Genomic DNA, 19,734 nt, shown 5'->3' with positions numbered 1-19,734 from the left:
ACTGGACATTGCCACCCCTCATGGCTGCTCTGCATCATGAGGGATGGAGCCAGATGAGCCAGCAGTGCCCAGCTTCAGCAGTACCCCGAGTATTTTTGCAGCATCGCAACAGGGGAAGGTGGTTGTTCCTCTCCTGTGCAGACCAGACCACCCCCCAAAATTACAGTTTGAGCTTCATCTCCCCAGCAGCCCTCCCACCTACCCACGATGTGCCATAGCGCCTTCCTAGCTCATCCCAGCCTTCCCAGATGGGCTCTTGGGCAGGCAGGAGGTGTTGATACACTGATACTCTTGCTCATCTGCGGTTGAGGGAGAAAAAGTTTTGGGTATTTTCCTGTCTTTCCTACCTGGGTGCGTGTGGCCCTGCAGTGTGCCCTGTGTCACAGAGCAGAGGCTTAACTTAAAAGTAATGGTCAGTGCCATTTTTATTGCCTTCTGTTCACCGCAGCTGTAAGGGTAAAGGTATTAGTTCAGGCTGCACAGGGGGCTTGCAGAAGACCCTTTAATGCAGCCGATGAGCCTCCTGATGCTCCAAAACCTGTCAGACTCAGTGCACAACCAGCCGAGCCCCCTCCCATCTGCTGCTCAGCGACAGCCTGACGCAGCCTCGCAGCAGCCAAAGACCCGTCAACTCCTCCCGCGCCTGGCTTCCGCACAAAGTCCACGGAGAGTTGTGAAATACCTAACGGGCCAGGAGGGGATATGCAACGCAAGTCCTGTGCCTGCTCCTGTGAAGGCTCAACAAACTTCCACGATTGATTTCACGATGAAGAAGTCTTTGTGCTAAATGCTTCATGTAACTGGAAAATCAATCATCTTGATCACTGTATTATTTTAAAAGTGATTCGCAGTGTCAGTTGATGACTCCCATTAGTGTTTTTAATGGCTATAATAATTTATTTTTAAATCAGTGAGAAAGTTTATGTTACAAAGAAGAATGATGGCCCCAGAAAAGACGAAAAAGAAGTCTTGTATGTTGTTAGGACAGGGTGAGGTTGACTCTACTAAACCAGCTCACAGGTTAGTTTGCCAAAGCAGCTTATTAATATTTATCATAAACCATAGATTCTTCCAGGCAAGGCTTCATGCAAGAAAGAAAAATATTTGAAGTAATCACCTGAGGAATCACCCTACTCATTTGTATGCTAAGAGCCCTGTACTTCAACTTTTTGAGGATGGTTTGATCTGCACAACACGCATAGGGTTCCTTCAGCAACTGCTACCTTTTTAGAGTTGAAGATTTTAGGGTGTGGGTCTATTTTTGTCAGTGATGCAATGAAGAATACTAATAAAAAAGCCCATAAGCAGAACAAGAAAGGTGTGGAAAAACAATTGCTTTACTGTCTTGAACTGATAGTCACATCATGCAAAAATATGTACAATCACAAATTATCATAATTTGGGCTAAAACTCTGCCTAGACCAGGGATTAGTAAGGATGCTCAGAACAGAAGAGCTTGTGCTCTTTGCGGCTCTGGTCTGTAACAAATAGTATGCAAGGAAAGAAGAGACAGATGGGAGAAGATCAGAGAGTAAGTGAGCAAACCCTTGTTTAAGATGTGATGTAAATATTAGATCTGTAGTTTTGCTGTCCTAGTGCCTGACCATAAAGACAAATAAAACAGACACTTAAATTACTTACACATATTTTCAGCACTTCCAATACAAAAGAAGGTGTTTCTAGGCCTGGTAGTTCTTTGTTATGATACAATGATTGCTAGTCTCATGGAAGTCCAGGTCTGACCCTCTATTACCTTGATTTTTACATCTTTTTTTTTTCTGAAACAGTTTGTTTAAATACAAAAAGACTGATACTGCTGTTCAGTATGTCACAGCATGGGCAGAGATGACTCCAGGGTTAATTAATCTGCGTTTGCCAGCTAGCCCAGTTAGAAACTGTTGGGAATGAATAAGTAATTTATTGGTGATCAGCAGAGAATGGGAATATTGACATAGGTAACTCCCAGGACAGGCTCCTGCTCGGGCTAACCCAAGTCCTTGTCTGAAAGGCTGGGGCTGCAACAGGAGTGCCAAGGCATTTAGCACCTTCTCATTTCCAGTCTGGAACCAATTTACAACTGGTTTGTGATAGCTGATCAAAGTCAAAAAAATCTCCTCTCTAGAGCACCTTTCTGTATGCCCTTCTGGCCAGAGCTACCAGACCTGATCCTGGCTAACATTTAAATTGAAACCCTTTTCTTCCCCAGCATGAATTACCAGGGCAAAGCCTTCAAACTTGGCAGAAGCGATTGACTTCACCCTCGAAGCAGACGGTTCCTTGCCGGTTGGTTTTCGCACCTGTAAGTGCACTTTAATTTCTGTGCCCTGATGCTGTGGAGACAGCATATGCTCTCAGCACATGTGAGGGTGAGGGGAACAGTATTTGTTGTCCATGCAGTAGAGAGAAAAAAAACCCTGTAAGTGGAAACCAGCACAGCCTGCAAAGTGGGCAGAAGCTGAACTTGTGGACTCCAGCTGCTAAACAATGCCGAGAGGTCCATGGTATCCTCCAAGGAGCAATGTGAGAAGATCTCTTCTCAACATGCTCATGTCTTATTCCCCCCAACACTAGTCTTTCTTTCTCCCCACATACCCCACAGTATGGGAGGGCTAGACCAGCCACAGCATGGGTGTCCCCACCTGGGAGAGCACAGCCTTGGCCATCAGGCTCATGTGGCTTTTGGGGAGAGTCCTATCAACCAAGAAGTTCCTGTCCCCAAGTACCAGCGCTGATTGGGTTTCTCTGTGTCCACATCCTGATAGAGGTGGTGGGCATGATTCCCCTTTGCTGGCAAATGCTGATGGTCCAAGGCTGTCACCAAGCCTCCTGTCCATCTGTGGTGAGTCGGCACAGTCCCAGGGGAGGCTTGTGGAGGTGGCATGGCGTAGCTCCAGCGTGAGTGGGGTGCACGTGGCTGTGGGCAGCCTGCAGCCTGTAATCCTTCTCGACTCTTTTCTGGGGCCTCTGGAGCACCCCAGGGCCAATACTGGAGAGGAGGAGGGAGGGAGGAATCTCACTTTCACTAAGGCAGGCAAAGGGCTGAGCGTGCAACGGCCTTGGTCTGAGGACAGTGGGAAAAGGTGTTAATCACTGCAACAGGAATCACCTATCACCCTGTTCATCACAAACACCCCACACACAGCTGCCTGCACTCCCACTTTCACATGCTGCTGTGGCACCAGAGCTCCAAGCCAGCAAGCAGAGGGTGCCCGTGAGGGCTGCAGAGCTGCCTGTCTTGGCACGGACCAGTGCTTGTGACCTTGGTGCATCTCCTCAGTATACCCTCGGTTTTGGGTAGACCTGCTGGCTGGGGGATGCCACTCACTGCCACTCAGGCAGCCCCATGTTGTTTACCATGCAGAGGGCTGGCAACCGGGCTTGGCCCTGTGTGTTGGTCTTGGCTGTTTTTTGGGTGCCTTGTGCGGATGTGTGCCTTGCCCCCAGGCAGCGTTCTGGCAGCAGATAACTGTCTGGGTCCCAGCCCTGCCCCAGGAGGTCCCAGCTCCCTGCCTCCAGTCACTCACCTTCTCTCCGTGAGGCACAGTCTAGCTTCTCCCTGGCACGGCAGCCGATAAATCACACAGTGCCATAGCTTTGTAGCTTTAATGATCTTGAGACTGGAACACAAAAATACTGGTCCTGGTTTTATTGCACCCATTAAATCTACTCACAAAGGGATAACTGACATGCCTTGTCCCAGAGACTGTTTAACAGTCCTCAGAGGCACACGCAGTCCCATCGCCTTTCTCTTGTTTGTCTCACCCAGGTGACACCTGGGATGGCGCCAGCAGTATTTGCACCTGTGTGCCCCTCCACTGCCAGCCCTGGTGGCACTGCCTGGGCCCCACACATCCCCACCACTCTTGCTGAAGTCGGTTTTGGGAGCGAGCACAGAGGCACATGGACAACCCCACGGCTGGGGTCCCTGGGCAGTGCAGCGCAGGGTGGGCAGAGGTGCAGTCCTGAGCTCCTCACGCGAGCCACTAGTGTATTTTGCTTTTGCTGCAGCTGATTGCTATTTCTAAAACTGGCTTTTTATTCATCGGGCAATTTTTTTTCCAGCACTTAACTTAGTCTATTAAGAGCACCGCTGACATCCCCAGCTCCTATAATTAACGTTTCAAGAAAAATCACGGCCGGGAACAGCAAGTCTTTAGGAGACAAAATAAGGCGAACATATGGATCTCATATTCCCTGCTCCCCTCTCCCCCCTCATCCCCAAACACGGGGGTTTCGGCTCAGAGTCTGTTTGTCTTCCAGTTCCTCCAAGCTGTTACACAAGAAAGCAAGCCTCTGCAAGCAATCCATTGTAAATTCAGGTCATCTCTTTCCTCTTATGGTTTTTTTTTCACTGCTTTGTGATTTGGGGAACTATGTTGACAAATGTCATTAGCACCAGTCATTTTTAGGGACCCAGAATTTAAAGAGGCTTGGATGAGGGAAAGCAGATGGAGAGTAAACATGGTGCCTCCGATACCACAGAAGCCACTAAATAAATATGCACTTTGCTTGGTTAAAATAACACCTATTGGCAGTAAATGTTGTTGGGTTTTTCACCAGTGTGGGACTATCACTCTGGCAAAAGCTAGGCTCTCTGCAAGCTGTTCCAATGCTCTTTTGGCTCACCTTGTGTTGTACAATCTCACTGACTTCCATGCTAGGCAACTGGGTAGGGATCAGTGAAGTCTGAAATATCAACCGCAGGCCACGCTGTTTTCCCAAGGTGTGCAAAATTCTATTACCCCATCATACATGTTGCTCAGCGATTATTTTCAGAGTAGATGTGCTGCTAAACATCTTGTGAGTATGACTCAGGGCAGGGTTCAAGGATGGCTTTCCCAAGCCAGAATGGTACCTTGAGGGAAACTTGGCTGCCAGCTCTTTTTGGACAAAGTCAAGGCTTTTTTTAGAAAGCCAGAAGTGCAACCGATGGACAAGAAAATTCTTGATTTCAAGTCAGTGGCACCAATATGTCCAACCTGGGCCCCACACAACTGCAGAGCTGGTCGTGGGGGGGACCATAAAACCCAAACCAGCAGAGACTGTGGGCTGCAGCATGAGCAATGGGGGTGTCTGCTGGGACCCTGCCCAGGGATCAAGGCCTGCTCTCATTTTGCCTTTCAGAGGTCAAAACCTGGGGTGCTCAGGGGAGAGGGTGTGATGAGAAAGGACTTGGGAGGGCATTAGACAATCTCATGCCAGACTAGGAAACCAAACCAGGCCTAGCCCAAAAACCCCTAAAATTGAAACAGTCTGTAGCAGTACCTTGAAATGGTAGGAAAGCTGTTACACGCAAAATGAGAACAACAGCAGTAGTGAAAGACAGCAAAGTGTGCCTGGCGTTAGATTTATCTTTCTGGCAGTTTGGTTACCTGCCGTATTACTGATGGTACTGAATAACGCTGTCAGATCAAGGTAACCCTTCCATGCTGTTACTTGCTCTTTAAAAACATGCCAGTGATTAAATCTATGTGGTCAGCCAGCGTATCGGAAACTAACGCAGCACAGATTTGCTGCATTTTACCTTAAAAAGACACTGCCAGCTGCCTCATTGCCTCCATTCTCACCCCACAGCCGGTGATTCCCTGTGAGTGGGACACTCAACAGGAGACGGACACAACTAGCTTGTTTTCTAGTGATGCTTTGGTGAGGTTAATGCTGGCAGCCTTCATCCTACTGGCTACCCGAAGTTCAGTTTCTGCGTCTTCCACTTCTGCTCTGACATAAAGCCTTTGTCAAGAGAGACGAGTTACCATGGCACTGCCTCTAAAATAGAATGAATCCAACACACATCAATACCTGTACAATAAATAGAATAAAGTACTACTTATAATGCATTATTCTGCATTCACTGGGTAGTAATTTGTGCAGAGGGCTGCAACTAACTCTTTTTCATTTAATTATGGGAAAGCGATTCTTCAAATCGGAAATGCTCTGTGCTTGGGAAGGAACAGAGCAGAACTGACGAGTGATTAAAAAGACATAGCTCCGGCTGCTAAATTAGAGCTGCTAACGAGGTTGCGCTTCACGGAGAGGCTGATCTATCTCCAGCTGACCATACTGGGTGCTGGATCAGGCCCATACTCTCAAAGAAGCGCAGGCTTTCAAGGGGTTTCAATTAGACTGCCTTTTATTTTGCAGGAGATTGTGGTCGGTAGTCCTGGTAGCTGCAGTCTGGGCCAAAGATCTTGGCAGATCAGGACACATGGCCGTAAGCCAGGCAGAGGGAGCTCAGCCAGGTTGCCCTCCCTGAGATGGGAGGCACTCAAAGGTGACTAGAGCACCAGGCAGGTGCAGGACCAAGGCTGCGACATGATGCGTTTCCCACCAAGGCGTGGGCCTTCCTGGGTTGGGCTGTACAAGTCACAGCCATGCCAGGCCACCAGGAAAAACTCACAGAAAATGTACATCTTCAGGTATCTCCTGGAGCAAGAGAATAACCGTTCAACATGGGTGCCTCAGGCTGGAGTACATGACCCGATGCAGGGCCTCGTTACTCCACGCTGGGAAACCCTTGTGTCCCACCCAAATTGCCTCCAACACCCCGAAGCTTTCACATTAAAAGAAGACTTTGTGTATCATGCTATAACACTTCTAGAAATCCTGATAGATCGGTTTTCTGGTTGAGGAGTTTGCTGCTCTAGTTGACCGTGAGCAGCGGAATGTCTGTAATGAATATCTATGGGGAAACCTTTTCCTCCCTCCAGAAATAAGCGGTAAAATTTCTTTTAATGCAATAGGTGAGACCTGCAAGAGGTGAATTTATGTTCAGACACTCCAATGCCATTCTGAATTACTTGGATGAATGAGCATGGGGGTGTCTTTCAACAAATTTCCTATTCATTTCCTCATTCCCCATTTAAGTAACTGTTGTACTGTTGCTAACATACCCATATAAACATCCTGAAGACAGGGCAATTTTCCTGGCAGTACTTTTGAACCAAATTCTTTCTTTTATATTCACAGTGAATAGCATTTACTGTTCCATATGGTGCCATTGAATGAGGTCTGCTAGCCAGTACCGTAAGGACCTCAGCCTCTTGCATCTTCACTGATACCTGCCACAGCAGTATGCTTAGGAAAAGGTTGTCTTCCCGTGTGCTTATCCCTCCCATTATTGTAAGATTTCATGCAGTTAGGAGTGGAGTTTGTTAGTCACATTTTCGAACTGCTGCATCATATCATGATATTCAGTAAAAAAACTCCCAGAATTATAAAGAGGATTTTAAATAAAATAATATGCAAAAAAAAATGATCAGTGATGCTGTTAAATTGCATCTCAGCATCAAGACAGTACTGCCTTTTACTTCCTGGTGTCAAAAAATGCATTATTTCAGAGAAAAATTAAGTCACTTCAATGCAGTTGTATAACACAGCAAAACAAAAATAGCAGCTATATGAAATATAGCAAACCTATAACAAACAGGCATACACTAGGAACAACCAAAACAAAGTTCAACGAAACACAAATGAATTGTTTCATCTGTATGCACAAAAAAGCAGAGATAGAAGAATTCATGTCACCTTTATAACATTTCATAACATGATTTGAACTTACTAGTGACAGTCTATTTCTTGTTGTTTATTACAGACTGTCCAGGTCTTAAGGGCAATTTAATTTTTTTTAACAGCTAAAATGTTTCATACAAACCATTCATAGCCCAGAAGCAAAGCTGGCTAGTCATTCAACATTTCTCTGTTGAGATACAGACTTTCTTCACAACTAATATTCCTAAAAACATCTGTATATATCTACAAGAAATCTCCTTTAAAAGTGTAACTGTTACTTTAATTTGTCTCTCTTTCTGCATATATGGATATATATACACATGCATAATTAATATTTTTTTTAACCACCTCTTTTTTTAGCTTCTGCTCTGTACTTTGTTCAAATCTTCCTGAATTCTGGAAAAGCTCTGATAGTGGGGGTAGGAAGGGCATGGGAGAAAGCTCCAAGTAGTGGACACTTCTGGGGACTTGGGATGAGTGAGCACTGTAAGGAATACGGATAAATCTGCAATGAGTGCCATCCAGTAGTTCTATGGAAAAGAAAAGCAAGCAAGGAAAGGGAAGTATGGGAGAGAGAAGAAGGGAGGTGGAAAGATTAAATACACAGGGAAGTACAATTGGGTGAAATCTTCACGCTTTCAGATTTTTTTTTTTTTTTTAAATTGGTTTGAGGTATCTTACTGATAAAAGAAGAAAAATAACATGGAGATGATTGGCTTTTGCCCTCTACTTTGGCTGTTGACTTAATGAGGCTGTCCTCAAATAGGATGAGAGAGAATTTGTTATTCAAGATGAAAAATTCCCTGCATAGCTGTTTCATTGTGGAATAGCTGTTTTTATTCTAACAGTGAAAGTTTATATTGTGTGCTTAGTCTTATATTGTTTATATTGTGTCTTTGTCTTATAAAGTTTATATTGTGTGCTAGTGAACCATACACTCGTGTTTTCTCATGGTTAAGTGGTGGCCAGGCAGTGCCTCAAGGCCTGGCAGAGCTTTCGGTTAAGTCAGTGGAAATCTTCCTGTTGACTTCAGAGGATCTTAATCTGACTACTGCGACTATAATACTTTCACACCCCCTATGCCTGCAACAAGCTCCCAACAGATATAAGGCTTCCACCAAAGAGAAATACTGAGGCACTCTGGACATAAAAGCATGTCTCTCTCTGAATCTGAGATAATGACTATTTTGTTGCTCAGTTCATCAGCCGTGCTAGCACTCAACATAGGTAAGAATTAATATGAAAAAAAAATAGAGAAAACCAGAAAATATCCTTGTATCCTCAAGGTAATCTTTACTTCTTAAATGCTGCATGCATGCCGAACAGTACTGTAGAACTGGATAGAATTCAAAGAAGATCCGGAAAGAAAATCCAGGTTACAGCAGCAGCTGTCATGCAAGAAATGCCTCAGTAGCATCCTAAATGCAGTTCTAAGTCTTCAGACTTCACGACTTTACAGTGAAGAACTGTCAAATCCCAAGTGGCATAGTGAAGGTGAGTACGGCACAATTATTCCTCCTTTTTTCAGATACAAGTGCTGAGGGACATCAAAAAGAAATAAGAGGATGTTCTGGAGGCAACAAGAGAAGATACCCCTTGACATCTGCAGTTTAGTTCCATAACATGGCCAAAACTTCTTGTGGGCACCAGGAATGAAAGTGGGTTCAAAGGCTGCTGGACAAATTAATTGGAAGAAAAATCTACAAAAAATCTTTGACAACTAAGACACCATCTCTGACTGGGGAGGTCCCACAGGAATTGGTTTACAGCCCACAGGAAGCTGGGAAAAGTTTCTGGTTATTACTGTATGTTCTTCCTGTCTCTGCATCCTTCTCCAGGCACTTGCCACAGGCAGCTCCTGGGATGGGGAGACCTTTGATCTGTCAGGGTACAGCCACTCTCATGGAATCACGGAATCACAGAATCACGGAATCTTCAGAGTTGGAAGGGACCTCTAGAGATCATCTAGTCCAACTCCCCTGCTAGAGCAGGATTGCCTAAAGCACGTCCCTTAGGGCTGCATCCAGGCGGGTCTTGAAAATCTCCAGAGAAGGGGAATCCACAACCTCCCTGGGCAGCCTGTTCCAGTGCTCTGTCACCCTCACCGTAAAGAAGTTTTTCCGTGTATTTGAACGGAACTTCCTATGTTCTAGCTTGTGCCCATTGCCCCTTGTCCTGTCACTAGGAACCAATGAAAAGAGCCTGGCACCATCCTCCTTCAACCCACCCTTTAGATACTTGTAAACATTAATCAGGTCCCCCTCAACCTTCTCTTCTCCAGGCCAAAGAGTCCCAGCTCTTTCAGCCTTTCCTCATAAGGGAGATGCTCCAGTCCCATAATCATCTTGGTTGCCCTTCGCTGGACTCGCTCCAGTAGTTCCCTGTCCCTCTTGAACTGGGGAGCCCAAAACTGGACACAATACTCCAGTTGTGGCCTCACCAGTGCAGAGTAGAGGGGGAGAATGACCTCCCTCGACCTACTGGCCACAGTCTTCCTTATGCAGCCCAGGATGCCATTGGCCTTCTTGGCGACAAGGGCACACTGCTGGCTCATGGATAATTTGCTGTCTACTAGGACCCCCAGGTCCTTCTTCTCAGAGCTGCTTCCCAGCATGTCCGCCCCTAACCTATACTGGCGCTTAGCATTCTTCCTCCCCAGGTGCAGGACCTTACACTTGCTTTTGTTGAACCTCATTAGGTTCTTCTCTGCCCAGCTCTCCAGCCTGTCCAGGTCACGCTGGATGGCAGCATGGCCCTCTGGAGTGTCGGCCGCCCCTCCCAGCTTGGTATCATCAGCAAACTTGCTGAGGATACACTCTGTCCCCTCACCTAGGTCATTAATGAATATATTGAACAAAATTGGACCAAGTATTGACCCCTGAGGGACACCACTGGTTACAGGCCTCCAACTGGACTCTGTGCCGCTGATCACAACCCTCTGAGTTCTGTCACTCAGCCAGCTCTCGATCCACCTTACTGTCACCTCATCTAGCCCATACTTCCTCAGCTTCCTAATGAGGATGTTATGGGAGACAGTGTCAAAAGCCTTGCTAAGGTCAAGGTAGATGACATCTATGGCTCTCCCCTCATCCAGCCAACCCGTTATAACATCATAGAAAGCTATCAGATTGGTCAGGCATGATTTGCCCTTGGTAAATCCATGCTGACCACTTCCAATAACTTCCTGTTCCTCTACGTGTTTGGAGACGACATCCAGAATGAGTCGCTCCATTACCTTCCCAGGGACAGAGGTGAGACTAACTGGTCTGTAGTTCCCTGGGTCCTCCTTCTTGCCTTTTTTGAAGATTGGAGTGATGTCAGCCTTCCTCCAGTCCTCAGGCACCTCTCCTGTTCCCCATGACCTTGCAAAGACAATGGAGAGCGGTCTAGCGATAACATCTGCCAGCTCTCTCAGCACTCGCGGGTGCATCCCGTCAGGGCCCATGGATTTATGAATGTCCAGCTTGGCCAAGTGGTCTCTGACCCGATCCTCCTCAACTAAGGGAAAGACTTCCTCTCTCCCAACCTTCCCCCTTGCCTCCAGGGTATGGGATTCGTGAGGGACGGCTTTATCAGTGAAGACCGAAGAAAAGAAGGCATTCAGTAACTCTGCCTTCTCTGTGTCTTCCACCACTAGGGCACCCGTCTCATTCATCAGTGGACCTATATTTTCCCTAGTTTTCCTTTTTCTGTTGATATACTGGAAAAATCTCTTCTTGTTGTCTTTAACTGCAGTGGCCAAGCTGAGTTCTGATTGAGCTTTGGCCCTTCTAATCTTCCCCCTGCATAGCTTTGTTATATCTTGATAATCCTCATAAGTTGCTAAACCCCTTTTCCAGAGAATGTAAGCCTTCCTTTTATTCCTGAGGTCCAGCCAAAGCTCTCTATTTAGCCAGGCTGGCCTTCTTCCCCGTCGGCTCACCTGATTATTTCTGGGAAAGAGGGGTTGGGATGACTGCAGCCATAGCTTTCAGCAATACAATTTCTGAAAATAGGAGTTTCACGTGAATTATGAAGTATTAGTTGCAATACTAACAATATTAAAAGATTCTTTGACATCATTAGTATCTGATGATATTGTTTCTGAAGGGGAATTAGATTTATTATATTTTTTCAAATGTTGTATTTTTGGTGATGAACCAAAGAGAATTGATAATGAAATTTCAGGTTGAATAATTAGAAAACAATGCCTCTGTATTCAAACAAACTCTATCTTAAATGAAGTGTTCTCAGATGTAGTAAGTACGTAACCTCATTAAAAAGGAGTCCATGCTTTTACTTCTTTGTCTCACTCATGAGCATTCTTTAGATTTTTAATGATTTTTGTATAACTATTTTCCTATTTTCTACTTGTTTTTCTCATGTGAAAGGTGCTTAGAAGCAACCGGAATCTGTAGTGAAGGTGACTGTAGCAATATGCAAATTACCAACAAGTGTACGCGAAGGAAACAAAGTGATGGAAGAGAAAAATCTGTGCTCGTACACTTTTCAGTTATCATCTAGTCATTTTCCGTGAGATTACCCACACACTCAACTCTTATCCCCTAAATGACTTTAAAAAGTAAATCTCAGATAGGTGTTTGTTGTACTAATGACCAGTTAAAGTCCTCAGAAGGAATTGACATTAAGCGAATAGTTCCCCTGTTGAAAGTCAGGTGAAATAAAAGCTGCACATTGTGTGATCTCCTTTCAGATCCCTGTGCTTCTTGGCTGCGGTCCCAAGAACCACCCAGGCTGCAGGTCTCTGTGCCAGGTGGTACTGTCAGTACCATCCCAGGCTTCTTGTACTGCAAGCTGATCACGTCCCAAAGCTTTCAAAACTGTAGATTATATGTGGTTGCTAATATACTGTGTATGCCTTTATAAATACCTGTCTCCGTAACATGTAAAATGGGAAAATGGTGACATTCCTCTGAAGGGATGAGCAGGACAGGTCACCATTTTTGTCACTTTTGACATTTTAAGTAGAACTAAGGCTTCTTTTAAACTCTTACATGTTTATTCATGTGTTTTGTATTCCACTGTATGTTCATCTCTAAACCAAAACAAACAAAACACTGTCTTTTTCTGAAAGCTGGTAAGTCTGGCATAGAAAAAATATTTAAGGACATTAATCCCAAAGTAAAATCATCTTTCAGATTAGTAAATAAATAATTATTTAGATAAATAAGAAAGGAGAGGAGCAAAACCTAAGAAAAGCCCGCAAAACCTGTTGCTGTTTCTTAGCTGGGTATTTCTGCCATGAAGAGCAAACCACAGTGGGTAAATAGAATACTCATAATTATCTTTAAAAATGAAAACCAGCCATTTCACTGGTGTTTCTGAAGATGTTCTTTCGATGAGAGCTTTAAGCAGAGACTTACACTGAGGATGGCTCCTCCTCTCACAGGGATAATGCTTATCTCGGTGCATTAGACAGAAACAAACACAATTTATAAATGAACAAAGATTTTAGTCTGTAGTGGATCCTAGACTGCTTATTGGGGATAATGCAAATAGCAGAAGTGAGTGAGGGCAAGTGAGTCTTATGCCACTGGAGAATTTTTTAAAATCACCTATTTACAAGAAATAATTAAAAGGATTGTGTTGACATAAATGAATAGTAAATCCCACTAGTTCTGTCTGCAAAATGCGTAGCTTCATTTTAAGGAAGATGGAGTCTGATGTTCATGTAGCATGGTGGTTTCGGTTTTTTTCCAGAAACACTGTTGAGCAAGAGCATTGCTTATTTTTGTTGCTCTTGTCGCCTCCTGTTGTTCTAATCTGCCCTTTTGCTTCTCTGCTTTCTTGTGTTGAGCTCTGGGTTTGGGGGCATAAAGAAAGAAAAAAGCGTGCGTAAGAGTGCAGGTTTACAAGAACCGGAGGAGGTAGTTGCAGAGGCTTGCAGATGGGGTAGTCCATCTTAGCAGGACGTACAGGGTGAATCAGGAAGAAAGGGTGAGAAACCTTAGCAGCCTGACAAAAACTACCAGTAATATCAGAAATCAGGTTTCTGTGAAGAGACACTCGTTTGCCTCCAGTGACTGGGAAGTTGCAGGATGTTTCATGCTGTGCTTGAGGTCACTTGTGTTCAAGGCAGCGAGGGATCAAGAGTATTTGTAGATAGCACTAACAGAGGCAATCTGACACAGGCATAAGACAATCAGCTTATACATTCCCTGTTTTGAAGAGCCACCATTCTCCCTGTTAAGCTATTTATACAGGGATAATACTCTGAATAGGGAGATACTTGTGCAAAGTGTTTCCTTATGCTGTGCACTGCATATACTTCACATGACATCTACATCGTTTGTGGCAGACAACAAATTCATTTCCACTGGAGTCTGGGAATCTATAATTCATCACAAACACGTGAGCATTGACTCCTCTTCCCACGAGCGCATTGCTCCATGCAGAAGTGCCACAGGGTGGGATATTGGCCATAACAATCGCTAACAGGCAACAGGCCCATAATCTTCAGAGACTATCCCCAGAAACTTTGACACAAGCACTGTGCTTTTTTAGTACAGTGAGGTGGTACTACAGTTCAGGACAGCACTGCCATTACAAAGTGAAGCGTATCCAGATTCCTTTGCCATTCATACTCAGTAGCCTTGTTTACTGGACAGCATGGGTGCTAGGTCAAAATTAATTGATAAGTAGAATTAACAGCTTTTCTAACTCCTGTATCCACAGTACCTAAAACAGAGAAATGGTGACATGCCTCTGAAGCTATGAGCAGGACAGCTCGTCATTGCCTTCACATTTGACACACTAATTTAAACTAATGCTTCCTTCAAACCCTTGTATATTTATTCCTGTGTTTCATATGGTATCATTTGTTCTGCTGCATGTGTTGATTCCTCTCTCCTAACTATCACCAGAAAATAAGGACAGATTGATGTAGAGACAGAATGACACCAGTAGGAGCTGGGAAGCAAGGATATCATGCACAGCTGCACACCCATTCTTAGAAAGCAATACAATGCAAACATCTGGAACCAGTTAGCGCATTGACTCCCAAATCATACTGCATCTTTTGGAGCATCTTTTGTCAAAGTAATCACAAAGCTGTCTGCAACCTTTCCTGCCAATTTTATCTTTTTCTCAGCCTGGGAATGGCCTAGGGTTTCAACCACTTTTTTTCCCAAGTAAACGGGGATAATGGAGGTGAATGATACATGAAAAAAATAAGCATATTTTAAAATGTTGTAGTGCTAACCAATTTTTCTTAGGCGTCATTCATCTGTGAGCAAAATAATAGTTTAGAAAATCACTGGAAACACTAGAAGAAAATGAAATGATAATTGTAGCTGCAGCAAGTGAAAATTTCCTAGTGAAAAATTTGGTACAGTGAGAAAATCGTGCATTTTCCAAGTAGTAACTGTATTTTAATCTTTATCTGTTAACTCCCTCTAATTAACACCAAGGCTGTAACAGCCTGTGAAATCATCTTCAAGACGACAGTGGCCCTCATTAAAATCTCAATGCTTTGTTCACAGAATCTGAAAAGATCTCACCCAAAAGACAAAGGTTAATACTAGATTCGCAGAAGCAACAAGGTTTGATTGGTAATCTTGAGAGGTCTTCTGTAGATATGTTACATAAATTCTTGCCAAGAGCTTCATTTTGTTTTAAGACAGTCTGAAATCTCTTTCTTTTCCTCTGTTTCGGCCTTTTGTTTTTGTTTTCTCCTAGGGACGTAGGAACAGCCTGCTGGGTTCATCTGCTTTATGTCAGTCAGAAACGTCTCTGTACAGAGCAGGGGGAAAGGAACATTGCCAATGGAAAATACTTATTTAAGAGAACCAGCAAAATTATTCTGAGCATATAATAATTCCTTCTCAATATTTGCAAATTATTAAACCAATAAAAAGGAACTATTTAAGAGAGTAATTAAATCTGTAAGACAGACGAGATTGAATTTCCAGTTCCTTTTGTATCATTCACTTAAAAATGGCCTAATAACAAGTTTTGCAGAGATGCGTAATTTTTCCAGAAGCATAATTCACGACCAAACAAGTTTCTTCCTTGCTTAAATTTTCCCAAAATATTTGAGCTTTATTGAAAGAACAAGGACTAGTAATGGTAATCCAATTAATTTCACCACTTTTGCTCAAGAGCAAGGCTTGTGGAACATGTGGATCCAAGCACAGGACTGTGATTTTCGAAAGGATTAGAACATTAGTTCAAATCACCCGCAACTTCTGACATGTGGTGCATTTGCCTGATTAGATTTTTTAAAATTGTACTTTGTTCATGTCAATGGATACATTTAAGGAAAATTCTCTTTCTTCTAGTGAAAAGCTCATTGACATTTTAGGGTGCAATTCAATTGCTACTGCACACCTTTCTAAGCGTCCCCAAAAAACTCGATGTGAGTACCATGGTCTTACTTTCCTTCATACTTGCTTTCATATTGTGGAGAGAAGAAAGTGGCACAAAACTAGACTTAAGTGTGTTGTCTCACTCTGGTATGGTGCAGAGTGTGTGCCAAAGCCCAAGACATTTCTTTCTTGTGTTAAAGTGTGTTAATTTGTCCAAAGCCCAGGGAAGTCCATAGGATTATTTGCAATTAGCTGACTGTCCTGAAGTCAAGCCTCAAATCAAAAGAGACATTAGTAATCAAAAAGGTATTTAAGGATGGTTTTGTGCTTACATTTTATACCTATAAGTATTTTGGAATGGTGGTGCGTCACATAAATTTAGAACTAAGTATTTACCCAGTCATTTATAAAAGAATATAACCATTATATTACTTTTGATTCATTTTAATACTTTAAGTTTTTAATTGCAGTTAATCTTGGCAATTATATAAAAAAAAGTGCATTAAATAGCAGCACAGAAAACTACACACACACACATACATAAATCCATAAATAGTATTTAAATTTTTCTGTTCCTTGTTGCATTCAGCATGTATTTTACTTAATGGCATGTGAAGGGTAGAGTACCCAGTTAATTTTTTTTAAGTGGAAGATAATTTATCGACTATATTATATGAGCAAATATGTCTGCATATATATATTTCTACACATATAAATACAACAAGCTAGTGGTGAGGTTTGGGGTCAGCAAACTGCATTGGACTGTGATTTTCAGTATAACTAATTCACCTACTTATTCACATGGAGAGCAAGAAGGGATAATTGTGTTAAATAATTAATTAACAGGATGAAAGTGTAACAAAGATATCTGAACAATAGGACAGAATTTCAAGGTCTCATCTGGAAATATACTGTACTAGTGCTTTTGCTGATTACTTTTAGATATAATTTCCAATACATTAGAGAATTTACTATGCCCTTCAAGAGCTGGGAAAGCATTAATTCAAGGCACTTGGTTTTGAAAGTATTTTAAATATTGCCAAGGAGACAATTTTATTCCTGTCTGATGATGTCCTTTTGGCTCCAGTATCAAAATCATTATACGTTTTTTGTAACCATAAAGCCATATCAGAATGCCTCATCCTTCACAAATGCAACTTAAACGTCACTTGTGATTAAATTTGAATGAAAGGAGATCGCTAATTTCTAACAAACTTGATGGACGTCTGTCTTTGTTGTGATGCCTACCGAAATTGAATCTCTTAACAAGTCAATCAACTCCACACAGAAATGCTAATATATGGGCGAGCTTGGCAGGATGAAGAAGAAAAGCATATTCTCCATTGCACAAAGACCCTGAAGCAAGGAGCAGCCGTCTGATGAACGAAACTACGAGATTGTTTTTCAAATGAGACAACCTGTCTTCAGGCAGAGCACCCTTCTACCTAAAACACCTATTTTTAGGGTATTGTTCTGTAGGGTTTCAACCAGGACTTATGGCCCATTCAGCACAGAGCTGGAGCAAAGCCACACTCAGGTGCATGTGTGGCCCCACAGACGTGGGTACCAGCTGCTGGACTTTCCTAACAGTGAGTTTGGAAAATAAGATCCTTTGACAGATGCACTTTTTAGGTGATAAACTAGCCAGGACACTGAAATCTCAAAGAGCACCTCCAGAAACCAAAAAAAAACCCCCAAAAGCCTGAAAGCCAAGCCCTATGCACGTCTGCATTGTACTATTCCTGACGTGTAGGATGCCAGGTATGAATGTCTTCCCAGCCACCTGCACTGCTCCTAGCCCTGAAATTGTCCTGGATGCTCCCATCAGAGTGAAACCAGAGTGGGAAACTCAGAGCCAACTCTAGTCCAAACAAGGAGCTAGCTCATTAGGGCAGCTTGTGAGAAACGATTTATGAAGTTTAAGGCCAGAAGAGACCATTAGATCATCTAGTTTGACCTTGTGTATATCACAAGCCATTACATTTCATCTAGTTATGGCTGTATTGTGCTCCATTAACTTTGTTTTATTTATTTGTGCTTTCCTGTAAGGCAGCTAGACTTAAAGTCAGGACAGGGGGAGGTGAATACTCGTCACATCCCTTGGAAATGTGTCTCACACCTGGTCCCTCTCATATCAAGTAAAGAAAGGTGTGTCCTCAGTTTCCATCTAAATATATTGGACCTTTTCCCACATGCTGGCTTTGTTGTGCCTTTCTGCACTAAATTAAAGTTCTCATGAGCATTGCCTATTTTCCTTCCATCATCAGATTATTTCTTGTTTATTCGCTTCAGTTGTTTTCTGATAAGATAAGCTGAATTTATTACGTTTCTGTCTGGAAAATGCTCTACTTGTTTCAGCCCTAGTATCAGTTTAGTGTTTCTTCAGTTTTTTTCAGCGTTGTTTTACAGTTGTGCAAGATTCTCCTAGTAGTCAGCTTTGTACTGCACAGAGGTAAAATTACCTTAATCTCCTCTTCCATTCACTTCTTCCTTGTTCATACTCTCAATGCTCTTATTAACTTTGTTATCACATCAGTGGAATTTCTCATGTTGATTGCTTTTTGCATTGTGTCCCCTAATGCCCATTCAGGGCCATTGAGCCCAAGGATATGTTTCCACATACTCTCAGGACTGCCTGCCTTCTTTGCTCCTAAGCACACAATCTAGCATTTACCATACATTTTGTTTAATAGCCCCAGGGCCCTGCTGTATGGGTTATTATTTTTTAATCACTTCACTCCTTTCCATGGTGAGCAAACCATAAAACTCTGTAAGACCCTTCCATAAGTGGCATCTTTCAGCCTCATGCCACCTGATGATCACATTAGAAATAAAAGTGTCAATGCACCACAAAGTAACTTTGAGGTCCCTGAATTCAAGGCCTATTTGTGTGCTTCGTCTTGATGACCTCAAGCATTTGCAGCTCAAAACCTTAAGACTGGACACAAAAATACTTAGTTTTGAATCCTTTGCATCTGTGAGATCACATTTTCCACAGTATTTCCATTGAGACTGAAAACATGCAAAGAAGAAAAAGACAACAATTGGTTATTCAAATCAGAACGTAAGATCTTAAAAATGAAACCACGAGCTTATTGAATTGGAGACCTTGACAGACTCACAGAAGTCAGCAGAACAGCAAAAAGTTACTGAACTGCTTTCTCTTAAAAGCTACTATTTTCTCAAGGAAATTTAGCATGGCCAACATGGTGAACAAACAGTTAACTGGAGATAGACACCATGGGATTTCTGTGTTCATCTCAGTTTGTTCGTCCTCAGCATAAGGTCAGTGCCGTGATCCTCCTTTTCTAAGACTACAGCACTCCCCTGTGAAAACAAGAGATGTTGTTTGCATTTATATTGGTCACAAAGTGGAATTAGCAAACTCAGTCAACATCATGTCCCATTGCTATAAAGCTTATTTTATTTAAATGCATTTGTGTATCTCCCTTTGTTTCATGGAGGTGAATGCATTGTTGGAAAACAAGAAACAACGTGCACTGAAGCTGGAAAAATCCCATGTTTCATAAATCAAGGGAAAAATCTGGCCTTCATTATGGAAAACACAGGGTGAAATCCTGGCTCCATTGGAGTCAGTGGAAAAACTCCCATTGACTTCACAGGGGTCATGGTTTTGCTTTGTTTTCTAATGTGAGTGTTGGAGAGATTAGTCTGTGCCTCACAGTTTTCCCAGGTTGTAGGCTCACCAGCCTTCAGTCTGCAAAGCAACAAATTAATTGAGACGCATCCAAATAATTGTCATCTTCTCGCAATCTTCAGTGTCTCTCTTAGGGCTAGTTACAAGCTGCACTCCCATACTTGGTAATAAATCCTGATGTTTAGCTAACAGATCGCAGGGCAGCATTTCCTGAACTTTTTCACTTCTCCTTCTCAAAAAGAAATATCTTTTCCCGAATTC

Source organism: Rissa tridactyla, chromosome Z (genome assembly GCF_028500815.1).
Source record: "Rissa tridactyla isolate bRisTri1 chromosome Z, bRisTri1.patW.cur.20221130, whole genome shotgun sequence".
NCBI lineage: Eukaryota > Metazoa > Chordata > Aves > Charadriiformes > Laridae > Rissa > Rissa tridactyla.
This window is presented reverse-complemented; position numbering follows the sequence as displayed.